The sequence below is a fragment of the Chionomys nivalis genome, chromosome 1, assembly GCF_950005125.1.
Source record: "Chionomys nivalis chromosome 1, mChiNiv1.1, whole genome shotgun sequence".
NCBI lineage: Eukaryota > Metazoa > Chordata > Mammalia > Rodentia > Cricetidae > Chionomys > Chionomys nivalis.
The window spans coordinates 166,083,553-166,100,643 of record NC_080086.1 but is presented as its reverse complement, the minus strand read 5'-3'; the positions used below and the strand labels follow the sequence as shown (position 1 = coordinate 166,100,643).

Sequence of the window (17,091 nt, the reverse complement as noted above, 5' to 3'; positions counted from 1 at the left end):
GTAAGAGCTGAAAACAACAAACTACATCACTACTTGACTCCTTGACACACATCTGTTTCCATTCTTCTCCCACAAGGGAAGCTCAATGGAGAATTCTTATATTTTGCCACTTCTGTTACACACCATTCTGGTTTCTCGAGCCCAGTTCCAGGTGGTGTTCTTTCACAAACCAATACCCTTTTCCAGATCACTAGTGACGTCACATGGCTGAATCCAATAGCCAATGACCAAGTTTCACATTCATCAGCAACTTCAACACTGATGGTCTCTCGCCTCATCCAGAAGCACTGCCTTATACTCTGCAGCTTACTCTTCCTAGTCTGTGTTGTTGGACTTTCCTTATTCCCAAATTTCAGTGCTGAAGGGTTCTACAGTTCAGTGCTTAGATCTTTACATTACACATCTTCTACCTACATTCAGTCCTTAGATGGCCGTACTGAGTTTCCTTGGCTTTGGTACTTGTTGCATAAATTGTTACCTTCCAACTTGTTAACTTAATATGACCCATCTTCTTTGAGTTTCACTCATAAGCAATTGCCCACAGCATCTCCCCAGAAGACTTAATAAGTATCTTAAATCCTTATGATGTCAAGAACCTGATTTTCTACGATATGTTCTTCCTTGTCTTGGACTTTCAGTAAACGGCATTACCATTCTTCCTACTTAGGCTAAAACTCTGAAGTCCTTCTATAGCTCTCTCTTATTTACAACTAATCTCATTTCATCTTAATTTCAAAATGCACCTGAGGTCCAGCTACTACCCAGCGCTTCTACTGTTACATCTGGCTCTGATTTAGAATATCTCAATAGCCAACCACAACTGGTATCCCTACTTTTGTTTTTTATTTAAATCACTGCTTGGCCCATTAGCTTTAGCTTCTTATTTGCTAACTTTTATTTTAATTTAACCCATTTCTAGTAAACTGTGTATCACCACAAGGCTGTGGCTTACAGGGTAAAGTTACAGTGCCTGTGTCCTGTTTTTGTGTCCACCCTCATGATATATTTTTCACAATGCAAAATTAGCAGTAGTTGTGGGATAAAGCCTGAGACTTTCTATTGCTCTGCTGCTTCCTGCCTCAGCCTAGGGAGCCCTATGTGGAGACCATTACTGAGGTGAATTGGGAGTTTTCTGCAGTAAAGAATTTCAGGTCTGCCAGAATTAAGCAGAGCTGGAGTTTATGAAGAAGAGCCTTTTAACAGACTTCAGCACAGATGTTAACAGAATGACATGGTGTGGTGGGGGGGGGAGGGGGATAAAACATACTCAAATGTAAACAGGCTTCTTGGAAGACACTGGATCTTAAGTATCTGAGCAAGAGCCATAAATATGATTTGCTTGGTTTAATTTGGTTTTTTTTTTTTTTTTTGAGCCAGAATCTCATGTAGCTCATGTCCTTAAGCTTGCTACACAACTCAAGATGAACTTTCAATACTTTATCCACCTACTTCAACCTCCCAAGTGCTGGGGTTACAAGTACGAGCCACTGTGATTTTGGTGGCTCTCAACTTAATCTCAAATAGTTGCTAAGGATCTTTATTCTTCCCCTTTCTCCCTTTGCAATAAATGATATGGCAGGATAAGTCCAGAGGTGCCTTAGATGGGATTGCCAATTGATAAGGTAAATCATGAGTCAATGACAGGGTTACTAGAGAGGATTCTTGTGAGACTTCATAGAAAACTGAACATATGCTAGTGGGCAAAGTGAAAGGCCATACTCAAAGGTCATGTTCGCTTAGGCCTTTGTGCATGACTTCCTGTAGTGTTAGCACTTGAATTTGTAGCATCTTTCTATTACCAGAACATTGTCTCTAGGGCAGCCTTCAGAATAAACGTTAACTGTGCTGGAATTCTTACTCTCAGCTGGAGAGAGACTACACCCACATTCCTGGGTGATGGGCTACTTTTCCTACCTATGTCTCCTTTATTTTCCCTTTATATCTAGCTTCAAAATAGAAACCTGGTCAAGTGGCTGGTTTGCTTGTTAGCTACTCACGCTGATGGAAGAACCTTAAGTCTTTCCTTGCATAGTCCTTGGGTGTCTCTGTGTTCTCTTCCTATTCGTGGTCTCTCAAGCCCTAGTCTTCCCGCCTCTTTTCCTGCTATGTTTCTATCCAGGAGTTGACTGACATGCACCCTGCTCTCCTTGCTGTTTCTCAAGCAGAGTGGAAGGTCTCAGGTCAAGTCCACTGAACTTGCTGTCCTGTGCTGAAGCCTTGCATAAACTTGATGTCACTATCGTGTGTTCCTCACTTCATCTAGGTTTGCTCAGGTATTCTCATCAAAAATGGCTCACTACACATTTTTTTCTTTACCCAAATTCCTTACCCCTCTCTGGACTAATTTATACGCCTAATTTCTATTTGTAGTTTAGTCATCAGATCAAGAGTTACTTCCTTAACAAGTCCTCAATGCCCAATAACCCAAGTCAAATTACTTTACTAGTTTCTGTCATGTTTCATGTTTCTTTTTCACTATCTACCTTAACTGGCACTTATTCATATATTGGCATAATTATTTGATTGACATTTCCTTACATACTAGATTTTAAGGTCCATAAAAGCATTAAATTTACAACAACTTGCTGTATGATCAATATTAAACCTCAATACACTTTAAAAAATAAAACTAAAAATCATTGAATAAATGAATAAATACGTATTTTTGTCACATCTAACTGCTAGAGGCAGAAAAGAAAAATTACCATTATTTTATGTCCTTTAAAGTCATAAATTATAACATGTAGAAGTCTAACATAGTGGAGGCATGCAAAAATATGATGACATACTTTTTATTTTATTATTATTTTTCTTTATTTTTGTTAAGCTATACATTTTTCTTGGCTCCCCTTCCTTTCCCCCCTCCCCTTCTCCCCTCTTCTACCTACACTACATGCCCCCTCCTCCCTCCTTGTTTGCATGGTGACGTGCCAGAAGTATGAGATTAACAGCTTTCACTGAGTTACGCATGCTTACCTAGTGAATTCTCCATCCTCAGTCCAGCCTCAGAGATTCCTAAATCCTACCTAATGTTAGAAATGAGAGTGGTCCTAAGGACTCCTGAATTATGCATAGAGGATACCTGGGTGCTGTCAGCATTAGGATGAACTAACACATGACTGGCTTTGGCTTGCTTTCTACATTTCTTCTGACTCCTTAGTGTGATCTAATAACATGAACTCTGTTATAAAGTAGACAGGCTACTTAGTAGTCACACGATTCAGGACCCTCTCGTTTCCCTAAACCCCAGAACATTTATCAGTAAAATTATAAAAATAAATGCTCCTCTATCCCAGGGTCACTGGGAAAGTTCAGCGCACGAACAAAAAATATGTCAAGAGTGTGCCCACAATAAGGAGTTCGTAGGTATTTCTTTCCTTTTCTTTTTAATCATGTTGCTTTCCCTTTCTGATTGTCCCTCTTCGCCGTAATCCATATATTCTGACATTTTTCAAATTTCTTTTCTTGGTCATCGTGACAGAGACTGCCATTCATCAAAATCATTTTTCTCCTCTTCTTGAACATATAGCTAGATCTAATTTCCCAGCTTCCCTTGCAGTTGGGAGTGGCCGTGAAAGCAAGTTCTAAACAAAAGACCAGGAGCAGAGGCTCCAGGCAGGGTCCCTCATATCTACCTGGAGGGATCAACTCCTTTCTTCAGCCACAGTGACTTACTGGGATGACCAGCCTTTCGGACAATTTTAGAAACCTCCTTGAGATGTCAACATAGTAATCAGTGTCTGCCCGTCAATAACTGTGAGGAGTCTGGCTCAATCTAACCACCTGGACTGGGTGAGAGAGAAACAACTCCATATTACCATGTTACACATCTGAGCCTCTTCTTTACAGCAGCCTACTTTATCCGCAAGGAATGCAGACTTTTCTCTTGGTTCTTTTGTCTCTGGTTTTTTTTTTTTTTTTTTTTTTTTTTTTTTATGACTGAGTCTGTACCCAGCTTCCTTAGTACCCACTAGACAGCAATTATAATGGAGTCCCAGTTTCTTCTGATAAATGCTCTGGCTAAATTTACACTGTCATACACTCGGTTCCCTTAAAATACACCTATGATTGTGCCCCTCCGTGGTTCTGAATGCTTACCTGAGTGTCTGTTACTCACGAAACGAAGGCCACATTCAGTCTGGCACTCTAGACCTTACACCAGGCCTGCCAACCAATCTATCCTTATCTTATGTGTCTCCCTTATTACTGTTCTTTAATCATATCTTATTTCTGGTGCCATGTTTTGTTGATTATCCTTCCCACCTGGGAACACCTTTCTTGCTTCCTTTATACAAAGCTCCCTTGAAATGACATCTCAAATAATATGCAGCTCAAAAACTATCCATTTCTAGAAAACAAAAAAGTAACCACCTGATTTCTAAGAGATAGCATTTTTTTTTCTGGTCTTTGGAATATGGAAACAAATCTCCCTGGATAGATAGACAGACAGACAGACAGACACACACACACGTGTACAAGGACATGTGCACATATGCACTCACTCACACCGACACTCATCTGTGATCCTTGCATGCATATTTACACAATAGATATACTTATGACCCTCTAAATATGTATATATATATGATTATATATACATATATAAATGTTACACAGACACAAATAGTTAAGTATTATTAACTGCCCAAGTTCAGCAAAAATCCAAGCAATGATTACAGATAAAAAATATAAAAATAGAGACGTGGCAGGAGACGCGAAGGTCCAAGCATGAAAGAATGAAGCCCACACTGAGAGTAGATCGTCCCACTACAATTAAATCAGGTAGGTTCTTTGGTGGCTGGCCTGCAGAGTGGTAGTCCTTTTGTTGGCGAGGTCCCTGGCGAACGGGGAACCTGATGCTGTCCGTGAAGACCCTCCTGAGTGGTGAAAGTGTTCTTGGCCCACAGCGGGACCCAGGAAACGAAGCGGGGGCATTCTCTGACCCCCTTGTCTCCCCAGTCACTCTGTGGGGGCTGCCCCCCTCTGCTGGGGTTGCTCCTCCTCTGCTGCAACCTCTCTCTCCCTGGCCCATCCCAGCTTGGGCCCAGGGGCTTCCTTCCTTCTCCCTCCCTTCCGCAGGGCCACAGGATCACCTAGTTCAGCCTGTTTGGGTGCTGGGTTTGGTGCTCGGGGCAGAGGGCAGCAGGAGTTTCTTTGTTTTGGTGGCTGACCTGCAGAGTGGTAGGCCTATTGTTGGTGAGGTCCCTGGCAAACGGGGAGTTTGGTCCTGTCCCTGAAGACCCTTCTGAGTGGTGAGAGGGATCTTGGCCCACGGCGGGAGCCAGGAAACAGAGCGGGAGCATTTTGTAAGCGGGGCCCCTGGCCAGCAGGGAAACCTGATCCTGTTTAAGAAGACCCCGTTTAAGAAGACCCATTAGATAGCATCGGTAAAAAGAGATGGGCAGGCACCAAGGCAAGAATTCACCCAACAATCTGAAAAACAACATGAAAACACCAGAACCCAATGATCTTACAACAGAAGGACTTGAACACCCTAACACAGAAGAAATGGAAAAAATTGACTTTATGAAAGCAATAGAGTCCCTTAAACATCATGTAAAAAATACCCTTATAGAAATGGATGAGAACTATAGCAAAAAGTTTGAAGAAATGAGTAAATACGTAAATGATACCCTGGGAAACCAAGAAAAAATGATCAAACAGGTAATGGAAACAGTTCAGGAATTGAAAACTGAAATGGAAGCAAGGAAGAAAACAAAAACTGAGGACCAGCTGGATATGGAAAATCTGGGTCAACGAGCAGAGACTACAGGAACAAGCATAATCAATAGAATACAAGAGATAGAAGAAAGAATCTCAGATTCTGAGGACACCATAGAGAAAATAAATGCACTGATCAAAAAAAATAGCAAAGCCAAAAAATTCTCATAACAAAACATTCAGGAAATATGGGACACAATAAAAAGACCAAACCTAAGAATAATAGGGATAGAAGAAGGAGAAGAGTTACAGCTCAAAGGCCCAGAAAATATTTTCAACAAAATTATGGAAGAAAGATATTCCTTTGAATATTCAAGAAGCATACAGAACACCAAATAGACTGGATCAAAGAAAAACATCCCCTCGCCATATAATAATCAAAACACAAAACATACAGATTAAAGAAAGAATATTAAGAGCTGCAAAGGAAAAAGGTCAAGTAACTTATAAAGGTAAACTGATCAGACTTACACCTGACTTCTCTATGGAAACAATGAAAGCCAGAAGGTCCTGGACAGAGGTACTGCAGAAACTAAGAGACCATGGATGCAAACCGAAACTACTATACCCAGCCAAGCTATGGTTCACTATCAATGGAGAAAACAAAACATCCCAGGATAAGAACAAATTTAAACAATATGTAGCCACAAATCCAGCCTTAAAGAAAGTAATAGAAGGAAAATCACAACCCAAGGAATCCAACATTGCCAACACCACCCACAATAACTCAGGCATCTAGCGACCCTTCACCAGCACAACTCAAAGATGAGAGACACACAAACTCTACTACCAAAAACAATAAGAATAACCAGAGTAAACAACCACTGGTCATTAATATCACTTAATATTAATGGACTCAATTCACCTATAAAAAGGCACAGGCTAAGAGATTGGATACGAAAACAGGATCCAGCATTCTGCTGTTTACAAGAAACACATCTCAACCACAAAGACAGGCATCTACTCAGAGTAAAGGGTTGGGGAAAAGTTTTTCAAGCAAAGGGACCTAAGAAACAAGCAGGTGTGGCCATACTAATCTCTAACAAAACTGACTTCAAACTAAAATCAATCAGAAGAGATCGAGATGGACATTTTATACTCATAACAGGAACAATTCATCAGGATGAAGTCTCAATCCTGAATATCTATGCCCCCAATATAAAAGCACCCACTTATGTAAAAGAAATATTACTAGAACTCAAGGCAGACATCAAACCACACACACTAGTAGTAGGAGACTTCAACACACCTCTCTCACCAATGGACAGGTCAATCAGACAGAAACCTAATAGATAATTAAGAGAATTGTTGGAGGTAATGAAGCAAATGGACTTAACAGACATCTATAGAACACTCCACCCAAATAGGAAAGAATATACCTTCTTCTCTGCAGCTCATGGAACCTTCTTGAAAATTAACCACACACTCGTTAACAAGGGAAACCTCCACAGATACAAAAAAATATCAGTGTCCACCTGTGTCTTATCAGATCATCATGGATTAAAGTTAGAAGGCAACAACAATGCTGGCCCCAGAAAGCTGACAAACTCATGGAAACTGAACAGTCAATATCTGGGTCAAGGAAGAAATTAAGAAAGAAATTAAAGTCTTCCTTGAACTTAATGAAAATAAGGAGACAACATACTCAAAACCTATGGGACACGATGAAAGCAATGCTAAGAGGAAAGTTCATAGCACTAAGTGCCCACTTAAAGAAAACGGAGAAAGCATACATTGGGAACTAAACAGCACACCTGAAAGCTCTAGAAAAAAAAGAAGCAGACGCACCCAAGAGGAGTAGAAGACAGGAAATAATCAAACTGGGGGCTGAAATCAACAAATTAGAAACACAAAAACAATCCAAAGAATCAATGAAAAAAAAGTTGGTTCTTGTAGAAAATCAACAAGATCGACCAACCCTTATCCAAACTAATTAAACGGTAGAGAGAGAACACACAAATAAATAAGATCAGAAATGAAAAGGGGGACATAACCACAGACACAGAGTAAATTCAGAGAATCATTAGATCTTACTATAAAAGCCTGTATGCCACAAAACTGGAAAATGCAAAAGAAATGGACATTTTTTTAAATAAGTACCATTTACCAAAGTTAAACCAAGACCAGGTGAACAATCTAAATAGACCAGATAGTCACAAAGAATTAGAAGCTGTTATCAAAAACTTCCATTCCAAAAAAAAAGCCCAGGTCCAGATGGTTTCAATGCAGAATTCTACCAGAACTTCCAAGAAGAGCTAATACCTATACTCCTTAATGTATTTCACAATATAGAAATAGAAGAGTCATTGCCAAATTCCTTTTATGAAGCTACAGTCACACTGATACCAAAACCTCACAAAGACTTAACCAAGAAAGAGAATTACAGGCCAATCTCACTCATGAACATCGATGCAAAAATTCTCAATAAAATACCGGCAAACAGAATCCAAGAACACATCAGAAAAATTATCCATTATGATCAAGTAGGCTTCATCCCAGAGATGCAGGGCTGGTTCAACATACGCAAATCTATCAATGTAACCTACCATATAAATAAACTGAAAGAAAAAAACCATATGATCATTTCATTAGATGCTGAAAAAGCATTTGACAAAATTCAACACCCCTTTATGATAAAGGTCTTGGAGAGATTAGGGATACAAGGGTCATACCTAAATATAATAAAAGCTATTTACAGCAAGCTGACAGCTAACATTAAATTAAGCAGAGAAAAACTCAAAGCCATTCCACTACAATCAGGAACACGACAAGGATATCCACTCTCTCCATACCTCTTCAATATAGTGCTTGAAGTTCTAGCAATAGCAATAAAACAACATAAGGGGATCAAAGGGACTCGTATTGGAAAGGAAGAAGTTAAACTTTCGTTATTTGCAGATGACATGATAGTCTACATAAGCGACCCCAAAAACTCTACCAAAGAACTCCTACAGCCGATAAACACATTTAGTAATGTGGCAGGTTACAAGATCAACTCCAAAAAATTAGTTGCCTTCCTATACACTAAGGATAAGGAAGCAGAGAGGGAAATCAGAGAAGCATCACCTTTCATGATAGCCACAAATAGCATAAAAGATCTTAGGGTAACTCTGACCAAGGAATTGAAAGATCTATTTGACAAGAACTTAAAGTCTTTGAAGAAAGAAATTGAAGAGGACACCAGAAAATGGAAGGATCTCCCTTGCTCTTGGATTGGGAGGATCAACATAATAAAAATGGCAATTCTACCAAAAGCAATCTATAGATTCAATGCAATCCCCATCAAAATCCCATCAAAATTCTTCACAGACCTGGTAAAACAATAATCAACTTTATATGGAAAAACAAAAAACCCAAGATAGCCAAAATAATCTTATACAATAAAGGATCGTCTGGAGGCATTACCATCCCTGACTTCAAACTCTATTACAGAGCTACAGTATTGAAAACAGCTTGGTATTGGCATAATAACAGAGAAGTCGACCAATGGAATCAAATAGAAGACCCGGACTTTAAACCACAAACCTATGAACACCTGATTTTCGATAAAGGAGCTAAAAGTATACAATGAAAGAAAGAGAGCATCTTCAACAAATGGTGCTGGCAGAACTGGTTGTCAACCTGTAGAAGAATGAAAATAGATCCATATCTATCACCATGTACAAAACTCAAGTCTAAATGGATTAAAGACCTCAATATCAGTCTGAACACACTGAAACTGATAGAAGAGAAAGTGGGAAGTACTCTACAACATATGGGCACAGGAGACCACTTCCTACATATAACCCAGGCAGCACAGACATTAAGGGCAACACTGAATAAATGGGACCTCCTGAAACTGAGAAGCTTCTGTAAAGCAAAGGACACTGTCACTAAGACAAAAAGGCAACCCACTGACTGGGAGAAGATCTTCACCAACCCCACAACAGACAAAGGTCTGATCTCCAAAATATATAAAGAACTCAAGAATCTAGACGTGAAAATGCTAATTAACCCAATTAAAAAATGGGGCACTGAACTAAACAGAGAATTCTCAACAGAAGAAATTCAAATGGCCAAAAGACACTTAAGGTCATGCTCAACCTCCTTAGGGATCAGGGAAATGCAAATCAAAACAACTTTGAGATACCATCTTACACCTGTCAGAATGGCTAAAATAAAAAACACCAACAATAGCCTTTGCTGGAGAGGATGTGGAGTAAGGGGTACACTCATCCATTGCTGGTGGGAATGCAAACTTGTACAACCACTATGGAAAGCAGTGTGGCAGTTTCTCAGGAAATTTGGGATCAACCTACCCCAGGACCCAGCAATACCACTCTTGGGAATATACCCAAGAGATGCCCTATCATACAACAAAACTATATGCTCAACTATGTTCATAGCAGCATTGTTTGTAATAGCCAGAACCTGGAAACAACCTAGATGCCCTTCAATGGAAGAATGGATGCAGAAACTATGGAATATATACATATTAGAGTACTACTCAGCAGTAAAAAACAATGACTTCTTGAATTTTGCATACAAATGGACGGAAATAGAAAACACTATACTGAGTGAGGTAAGCCAGACCCAAAAAGAGGAACATGGGATGTACTCACTCATAATGGGTTTCTAGCCATAAATAAAGGACATTGAGCCTATAATTCGTGATCCTAGAGAAGCTAAATAAGAAGGTGAACCCAAAGAAAAACATATAGTTATCCTCCTGGATATTAACCTTCATCAGGTGAGAAAAGGAGACAGAGACAGAGACCCACTTTGTAGCACCGGACTGAAATCCCAAGGCCCAAATGAGGAGCAGAAGGAGAGAGAGCACGAGCAAGGAACTCAGGACCGCGAGGGGTGCACCCACACACTGAGACAATGGGAATGGTCTATCGGGAACTCACCAAGGCCAGCTGGACTGGGTCTAAAAAAAAAAAGCATGGGATAAAACTGGACTCGCTGAACATAGCGGACAATGAGGGTTGCTGAGAAGTCAAAAACAATGGCACTGGGTTTTAATCCTACTGCACATACTGGCTTTGTGGGAGCCTAGGCTGTTTGGATGCTCACCTTACTAGACCTGGAAGGAGGTGGGAGATCCTTGGACTTCCCACAAGACAGGGAACCCTGACTGCTCTTCGGGCTACTGAGGGAGGGGGAGTTGATTGGGGGAGGGAGAGGGAAATGGGAGGCGGTGGCGGGGAGGAGGCAGAAATCTATAATAAATAAATAAACAAATAAAAAATCAAAAAAATATAAAAATAGGGGAGTGTTATAGATTAAATAATATGTATAATAAGTGTATCAGCAGGAGCAAGGCATATAGATACACATAAACAATTCCAACGTCCAGGAGTCTGAGACAAGAGAAATGCTAAAAGTTCAAGGTGGGTCTGGGCTACCTAATAAGTTGCAGATCAGTCTAAGATACAGAGATTCTGCCTCAAAAATGTAAGCCAAATAGGTAGTGCATATGCACCAGAATCAAATAACCCAGAAAAACAAAGATATGTGATTAGAAACATTTTTAAATAATTAGAGTTATAAATAATATCTTCCTTATTAATATCTATAAAAAGTTTTTTTTAATTAAATGCAGATTGCCTGAAAACCTGCAAGTTAGTAATAGGTCGCCACGTGCCTTGGATGTTCCACACAGGAGCTGTGGTAGACGGCTGCTGAACACTGGGAATGAAGTCAGCGTTGACTAAGCTGTGCCATCAACACAGAAGCCACAGTTTAAAGAGTGAGCGTGAAAAATGAGTCTAAAGTCCCCATATAGTCACCATCTGTCCCTTCAATATTGAATGACAGCATTTGGGGGTCGATCAGGTGAGGCAAACCAAGGTTCTAAAGTTGGGTTCCCCTGTTGACTCACATTGTCTTAACGTGACTCCCTACATTATTTATTTTTATTTTTATATTTTATACTTATAAATTATATTTATATTTATAATCTGTGGCTCACATCTGTTTCCACTAGAGAGCATTAAACCATCACTTCCCGAGCGTCAGAGCCTTTGGATCAAGACACTGCAGACCCAGGGAGCTAAGGAATCTGTGATTCCTCTGAGAAGCCAAGCAATTTTGGCTGTTGATCCTGGTTGCCAAATTGACACAATTTTTGATCACCTAGAAGACAACCCCTGGGCCTGTCTGTGAGGGAGTTTCTAAATTGATTAATTGTCATAGGAAGACCAATCCAAAAATGTCCATACACCATCCCATGGACTGGAGTCCCTGAGCACAGAGTTCATCTCTCCCTGTTTTCTGGTGTGGACACAGTGTGACCAGCTGCCTCCTTGTCTGGCAACCAGTCATGACGGACTGACTGGATGGCTTCTTAAACCACATATCAGAATAAACTCTTCCTTAGTTTGTTTTTGCTAGGAATATTGCTGCAGGAATGATAAACGGTAATTAATATAGTGCTATCTCTTAAGTTACCCTGAACTCAGAAAATAAAGAGAACCGATCACAGTAGATCGGTCCCACGATGACATGGCTATTTAAGACCAGAGGCATCATCGCACTGATTTATGTGAGGTGTTTTTCTTATTTTCTCATTGCCTCAGTTTTTTGAAGTAAGGATGAAAGAGAAGAGTATGCGAGGCAGGAGGGGCTGTGATGATGTCACCAAACCTGACACCTAGCACAGCTTCCTAGGCTCACACTCAGAACAGGGCTGGCATGAGAAGACATGCAGAAAACACTCACATATGTACATGCAGAAAACACATGTGTAAGGACACACACACACTCATATTGGCAGACACACTGGCATTCATGCACACACACGCCCCCAGCTGCTTCCTGGCTTTTCATTCAAGGTTTCTAAAGAGATAAAGTAACCTAATTTCCTAACCTAGTTTAAAGCAACTCTGTGTGAAGACTCTGGTTCCCTGATCTTGTCCCTGAACTGAACTGTGAGGCAATGTACCAACTGTGTTGTTCTGACCTGCTGGGGAGCAAGCCCATCTTTGCTGAATGTCATCAGCTAGAGAAAAGGAATGCTGGTGTGTGGGTGGGGGGGCGCGGTTTTGTTCGAGCTAAAGTTCTGTTTTCCAGGGAACGCTGGGTGGCAGGATGTGGTCTGGTGAAGAAATGAAAGAGACTCAGAGCGAATGATGGTGGGCTTATGATTGACATGAGCTCTATTTCCCATCCCCCCCACTCCCCCACCCCCGCGGCTTGCTCCAGGCGGCTTAATGGGCAAAGCAAAATTACAAAACAGCGGGGATAGAAGGAGACCTACCTCCAGTATTACTGGCTACAATCTTACAAACAGAGGCGAGCTCTAATTGTAAATTGAGTCACCTTTGCAGAGGAGGCATGCGACATTTAAGAAGACACATATTATCTGTGGCACCAACACACTTCTAAATGGGCTAACTCACTCCAAATGGAGAGCTTGGACTCCAGCCCAGGAGACGAATATTTTTGGTTTCTATTTTGAACATCATTTCCTCCCCATTCTAGTAATTTAGCTTATTTCCTCCCAAACTGGCTTGGCTGACATGTGTCTTAATGGTATCCGAAGGAACAGCCTCTCCTGGTTGTTTCTGGCAGGGTGAAGAGAGGCCACCAGTAGGAGGGGAAGACCAGGCCTCTCTGTGTGCGGGATAATCTACCTCACTGTGCTGCACAGTAGGAAGAACCTGAAAAGGGGGGTCGCTTGGCATTAAAACAGGTCCTGTTGGTTTCTTTTACTAGTTGGCTTTGGAGTCGTGTTTAGCAAGCCTTTCAGGAACTAGAGATTATCTGAGTGCTCATCAGTTTCCAAGAGTAAGGTCACTTCTTATTGACCTAGCAGAGGAGTTACAATCAATTCATGTCCCAGAATCAGTAACCAGGCAGCCCTTAGGCTGTCCTGTACTCTCCACTTTGAAGAGAAAACAAACACACAGCCTAGCTCTTTGCGAAGCTAGAGATCTAAGAAGACCTCAGATAAGCCAAACAAAAAGCTCTACCTTGGTTCTGTTTGCAAGATGGCTCACTACAAACAAAGAAATGTACACAGTAATTGGGATGTGTGAAATGGCCTAAATAAGAGATATCAGGGCCTAGGGAGGGAGGAAGGAGAAAGGGAAGAAAAGAGGGAGGGAGGGAGAAAACCAAAAGACAGGGTTGTTGCAGATGGATGCTCAAGCCTGAAGACCCTTCCTGTGCTTTACACAGAACAAGAAAATTCCCCAATTCCTCATCTGGACTCTTGAGCAGAAGGGTCAGTTAATACACAGTGTACCTGGCAGAAAAAGGCCAGCATTTTAAAACCAGTCTGAGTCATTTAAACTCTTACAGAAAAAGTCAGAGGACACTGAAATTCACCTAGCTCTCTCCTCCTTCCTGAACATTCTGTGCAGTTGGGTACTGGCCATCTCTGACTTCCAATAACAAAGCCAAGGGACGCATCTGTTCCAGAGCCACATCTGAGTCTCCCAGAAGGGCTTGTCCTTCTCTTTACTTTCCTACTGGACTTTCAGCAGAACACAATTACAGGGTGCCTAGAATCATCAGGGAGGAAAGAAAGAAGAACAAAAGACCACAACACACCCAGCCTGAGCTCCTATTTGCTCGGCCCCTATTGTGTATCAGAGCCTCCCACCACCAGCCAAAAATACGGCTTGAATGAATGCTACAGTATATACCTTTCCATGGGAATCAGAAGTGACTGCCTGCTAGTCTAATGCTGGCTTAGGCAGGACACTTAGTAAAAGCGTTTGTTGATAACTGTTTCCAAGATCAGCCAGGACTAGAGAGGGTCCTTTCCCATATCGCAGTGGCACTCCCCGCTTCCACTGTGAACTCTCCTGGCCCAGGCATTGCTATGTTGTGTTCCCACTGTTGATTTCTTTCTATCCATGGATTTTAGCTCTGTAAACAACATCTTCATTACCCTCTTGATCCCAAGGAACCTTCCAAGAATGCAAAACAAGGATGGTAGCATTGGCTGGGCCAGGAAACAATGTCCCAGTGCATAGGAGATTCCATTGTGGCAGACACACTGTAAACGTACATCAATAGGCAGGTGGGCTTAAACAAGGGAATGTGGACATGTGCTGGAGAAATGATAGATAGCCTTCCTAATATGATACTTTTCATAATGACACAATGATTCTTTCTACAAGTGGAGAATGATGTTAGATAAAGATGGATGCCCACAAGCCAAGAATGATGATAGACAGCTATCTCTAGCCAACTTAAACAGACTGAATACTTAAATACAAGACCTGACGCTATTAAGAAGAAAATACAGGACACTTGAAACTGCATGAAAATGCAGGAGACAGGATTCAGGATACTTTGACAGGATAGACTTTCTAAAGAGGCCCCCAAAGTACAAGAAACAACGGAAAAACAGGTAAGCAGGGTCATGTAAAACTCAAACACTTCTACACAGCAAAGATAGCAGGTAACAGAGTTAAAACCTGGGTGGTCGGTCTAAATCAACATGCCTGAAAAGAAGACATGCAAGCTACCAGCGGAGAGATTTTTAAACAGTAAACATCACTAATAATCATGGAAATACAAATCAAAACTACAATGGAACAGCCCTACCTTCGCTAAGAGTGGCTCCCATTGAATAGAAGTTAACACGTCCTGTAGAGGATGTTGAGAAAGGGAACCCAGCACACTGGTCGGGGGAACAGTAGCAGACACAGCCACAAGAACACAATGGATGCTCCGCAAAACCGTCAAAAATGAAACCACAGTCTGACTTAGCCATCTCACTCCCAGGTCTGTATCCGAAGGAAATGAAAATCCTTCGATTTGCATAAGTAGGAGACACATCTGCCTTGTTCACTGAACACTCTTTACAGCAGTCAGGAAACGGAAGCAACCGTGAGTGTCCAACAAAAGAACCCAGAACTTGGGAGGAAGAGACAGGCGGACTATGGGGGCTCCCAAACCAGCCAACAAGCCTAGACTATTCATCGAATTTCAAGTCAATGAGAACCCTAGTTTCAAAAAAAAAAGTAGCTAGTGCTTGAGGACTATCTTGGGCACTATGACACCCGAGGTAGACCGCTAGCCTTCACACCCATGTGCACGCCCACCCCTCCTCCCATAATAAGATGGGACATGCCCATGTGCTTGTCTTTACTGGTGACAGGCGGAAAGAGGTACTGGATGCAAAGGAAATGCCGAACAAGCTCACTGAGAACAGATGAAGGTCAGTGGAGGGTGTGAATGTTCTCTTCATGTAAGTGATAGAAAACTTAAAGGAGAAAGAGATTTACACCAGAAGTAAAACCTAGACTGTGATTTTGCTAAGGTTTGTTACATTGTTGGAAAGGCTAATACAAAGAATCGGGGAGCTGGACCAAGTGGCACATGTCTAGAATCCAGCTCTTTGGGAGGTTAGATTAAAAGGCTCAAGGAGTTCAAGGTCTGCTTGGGTTACAGAGTGTGTTCTGAGCCAGCCTAGGCTACTGGGAGAGACACCTTTCTCTAAAAATGAGTAGAAATAAGGGTTTGGGATATTGTTCAATGGTGGAGTATTTGCCTTGCTTATTGGAGGCCCTGGGTTCAATACCCAGTACTATAAAGAAGAGTGTGTCAGCCCCTTTTCATTTTATAGGATTAAAAGTCTTGGGCGACTGCATATGTTACAATGTTATTTAGAAGCAGAAACTAAGGCAGGAAGTGTTTGCAATGGCCTTTTTCCCGGGTCTAGCAAACACTCAGATGACTTAGTGGCAGGAGAAAGAATTCTAATATTATGTTTGTACCAATAATATTTAGCTATTGTTCTAATAATTTTAGCTCAAACAGCAGCAAGAATGAAATGAATATTTCCCATTTCCCCCCTCGAGAAGCCGAGGCCAAGTCACACTTGTCGCTGGGCAATGCTTTTTCTGTTTGTGAGACTGTGCCACTGGCTTATGGCAGAAGCATCTACCATATCCCCTGACAATAAGTCCGTCTACAGGATTTCAATTCTGCCAAGTTGAAAGAGTGTGGAAATAAGATTTTCCCATCTATACAGAGGCACGAAAACAGAAATGCCTTTAAATCTTAGTCGAAATTAAAAACCCATTTAGGGCAACGTGAAAATCGGAGCTTACATTTTATAGCCCGTGACCTTTGCTAAGGGTGTTATTTTTAAATTCAATAAAATATCATATTATCTGTCAAAAATGTGGTGCATATATAGACAGGAATATATGTTTTAGTTGGCTAAAAGAAATAAACACTCCCCTCCTTTCTCCCATGGCTCCCCCTCCTAAGCTGGAAAGAACAGGGATGAGCCTGATCATTGTTGAGACAGCAGGGCAGAACCGAAGAGCAGCCCTGCACATATCTTCAGGTGGGGACAACAGCTTTCAGCCCACAGCTAATGATCTCATTAACTTGACCACTGAAGACTCTCAGTAGGTG

The 17,091-nt window shown here is 41.3% G+C and overlaps 1 protein-coding gene across 5 annotated transcripts in view; it reads right to left on the bottom strand.

The window, feature by feature from the left end:
• Dgki (diacylglycerol kinase iota) overlaps positions 1-17,091 on the bottom strand; it is a 459,452-nt gene that overhangs the window by 291,592 nt on the left and 150,769 nt on the right. The gene's annotated exons all lie outside the window — the stretch shown is intronic.